Raw genomic sequence first — 3,726 nt, 5'->3', positions numbered from 1 at the left:
CCCAACTCAAGAGTTGAAGGAATAAACCGAATCATTCCACCACAACCAGAGTTGAATCTTCCTATACATAAAAAATAATTGCAATTTGGAAGAATATTTAAATTAAAAGTGCCAATATTCGAATTATGTCTCGAGCACTATTTTACAACAACTTCAAATCATTTTGAAGCAAAATCCTGTTTAACGGCACTAATTGAAACCTCTCCAATGGGATTACCGCACTAGGACTAGGAGTGATTGCAGCGTATATCCACATTAACTTGTTGCTGGCCTTCGACATTGACTGGTGGTTTTGAGATATCTCCACACCACTTTGATATCTATTTTGGTGTGTAATGATCTTCCAACGCATTTCAAATCCAATACATTGGGCTTATTTTTTAACCAACAGTATAATTAGGCGCAGGTAATGCGTTCTTTATTTGGTCATTGTCACTTGAACAAGCATTAGAATATTTTGTGGAGGCAGTGTCCAAGGACGAAAGGTGGCTTTGCCCTATCAAACCATAAGCGAAGCTCCTTCAATTGGCTAGTCCTGCTAGCTTTTTTACATATAATTCCAGCATATGCTCCCAATTTTGCTTTGATAGCATCCATTATCTCTTTTGCTTTGTACAGAGCTTGTCCAAATCCCATACCTGTTTGCAGGAAACAGACATAATCTTGAATTAGCAATCGCACCCAAGCTTTTGATTCATTGATTGGTACATAAATTTCTTGTCTAAAAAACAGAGTTCAAATCCCTCTTTCTCCAATTATTAAAAAAAATAAAAAAAGAAATCTTGAGTTAACAATCTTCTTAATGGCCGCCTTTGAATCAGTCTCCACTGAAATTTTGCTCTGATCCTGGTCCCAACACAGTTTTAAACCATAGAGAATTTCCCATAATTGGGCCAAAGAATAGCTTATCAAATTAATTCCGTGGAACTTTTACTTAATTACCTGATATCTGGTCGGATTTAAATAATATGGATCCAAGTTAAAGTTCATTGACTTTCAATCTACATATAATTCTCTATTTAGCCATCGTTTTCATATTTATATTTGACAATACATATTCTGAGGTCCATAAACTTTGAATTCTTAAATCATCATTTTCAAATATATATATATATATGATGAAATATATAGTGAGGTCCATAAACTTTGAATTCCTTAGAGCAATGAGAATTCAATTAGGATTTTAATGCTTAATAAGATGGATAAAAATCTTAGATATGAAGATAATAATGAAATAAATAAGAGAACAAAAATGCATAAATCGTCAAGGATTAATATCAAATTTGCAACTACATTATGATTAATGTCATTGCACTTCAATTTTATTGAATTTGTTCGCTATATTTTTTATTTTGTTAATATTTAATAAAAATAATAATGAAATTAAATATTAAAGAATATTCTATTAATGCAATGTCAAATTTCATTGTTCAACGATCAAGGAAATTGAAAAATACATTAACAAAATCAATGAAATTGGAGGACGAAGTAGAATTCAACATCGAATCATCATTTAATGACAAATTAAACCTTAATTTCGTTTTTGAGTATTGTAAGCATAAATTCATCATGAATTCTAAGCCATCTCAAAAAGGGATACATCCAATTACATTCCAATTTAGAGGCGGCTTGCCTAATGCCAAGAGAGGGACAAGGCCGAACAGTCCCTCAAAATAAATGCAAAAAGAAGGAATTTGCTAAGATTTATGGGTTTGAATAGAGCATACAGAAGGGATAAAAGAGCAACAGGCATATGAATACTGTTTTAAATCCAAGTAACAATAGCATATAATTAATTATAAATTTTGTAAAAAATTTACATCCTTTGCAAAGTATGAAACCCATGATATGTCCCTATTTGTAAATTGCTACCTTAATTTGAATCCTGACAATTTTTAAGGTTAAATATATCCTTCAGTTGTAGGTACTTAGGTGATATAGTCTATTGGCTTTATGATGTTGCTCCAGTTTTGATTGGTATTGCATTAACAATGTACCCTACATTCTGTTCTCTAAACAAGAAAAAAGAAAAGAAAAGATTATTATGATTACTTCAGCATAAGAAGTAATTGCCATTCTCTTATTTTCTGAAGGATCAACTCTGGAAGAAAAAAATATTCCTTCCTTTCTTGATTGAATGATAATGAATTACCTTTCAAAAAAAAAAAAAAAACTCTGGAAGAATACAGGATTTAGTTGCTAGTTCTACTGTTTGTGCCTATCATTTCTGGAATAAAATACCTTTTTCTTGTGGTGCTTAACTTTCTGTGATTGAGGATTATGTTATGTTTAAGTTTATCCAATAGATCGATTTAGCCACGTTAATTCCAGAAAAATGCCTGTAGTTGTATAGGTTTTCTTACTCAAACTGGCTTCTAATGCTATGGCAGTTTTTGGCCAATCAAGCATGAGACTTGACATGGCATTCCGGTATTGAGGTTCAATAAAATTATTTTTCAAAATTTTTTTTAAAAGTGAACATTAGGAACCCTCAGGCTTAGTCATTGCTAGAGATTAATAAGCATTTACTGGCTAATGAATAAGCTAGTCCATAACTTCTAGTCGTGTGTGTCTACCATTTCATGAATAAAATTTCACTTCTAATATTTAAATGTTTTATGGGGTGAAGGATGGATCTGGGTTAGGGTCCTGCGTTCATCTTTATGGATTGGCTCCTGGGATTTCATTTCTGCTTCACTATGGTGGATTGATGCCTATTAAATGCTTTATGAATAGAAGACTCATTCATGTGATTAAGCATAAGGTCAAGGTAAGTTGATCTACTTTTAATTTTTCGATTAATAAATTTTAAGAATCTTCTAACTTAATCTGGTAAATTAATTACATATATGCTCTCTAACTTTTTATATCCATTTCTTTTTTAGGTGACAATTCACTGAATTTGAGTCGCAAAACAAACGATGGTCTTTCTCCTGGTGTTCATCATTGAAATTTAAGGATTGAAAAATTCAAGGTTGACGGCATGAACATATATTTTGCCTTTGTACAAACATTGAAATTTCTTACATAAGTAGCCAAGCAATCGACTTTTCTTCCTTTTTTTTTATAAGGTGATTTTACTAACATTAAACTACCATAACGAGGAGTGGAGGGTCTCTTGTGGCCTTTCAAAAATTTTAAAAATTTTTATATAATACGTATATTTTTTAATGAGCCTTAAAATAATTTTTTATTATATTATTAATATAATATGAGCATTTTAAAAAATAATCCTTCAAAATAAGATGTTTTCAAAAATAACCTCTTTTATAATTTTAACTATTTTTAGTCAAATTGAACAAAATTATCCTTAATGAAATTACATGTCAGGATGTTACACACCGTGTACAGAAACATGTTACATGTCATGGTAGATTGTTACACGTTATGTACAAAAACGTGTGACACGCCATGTACAAAAACATGTTATATGCCATGATTAGGTTATTACACGTCATGTATAAAAACGTGTGACACGCTATGGTTAAGTTGTTACATGCCATGTACAATTATGTTACACGTTATGATTAGGTTGTTATACATCATGTTAAAAAAATATTATTATTACACGTCATGTACAAAAATATGTTACACATTATGGTTAAAAAAAATATTGTTACACCTGATGTTGAAAAACAATACTGTTATTACACATCATGTTGAAAAAATATTATTGTTACACGTCATATTCAAAATCATTTTGGTTACACTTTAATGCCTAAACTG

This window comes from Theobroma umbraticum, unplaced genomic scaffold (assembly GCF_002168275.2).
Source record: "Theobroma umbraticum cultivar Fairchild unplaced genomic scaffold, ASM216827v3 scaffold_55.0, whole genome shotgun sequence".
In the NCBI taxonomy this organism is placed as follows: Eukaryota; Viridiplantae; Streptophyta; class Magnoliopsida; order Malvales; family Malvaceae; genus Theobroma; species Theobroma umbraticum.
The sequence above is the reverse complement of the archived record's forward strand: the minus strand, read 5'-3'. Positions refer to the sequence as shown.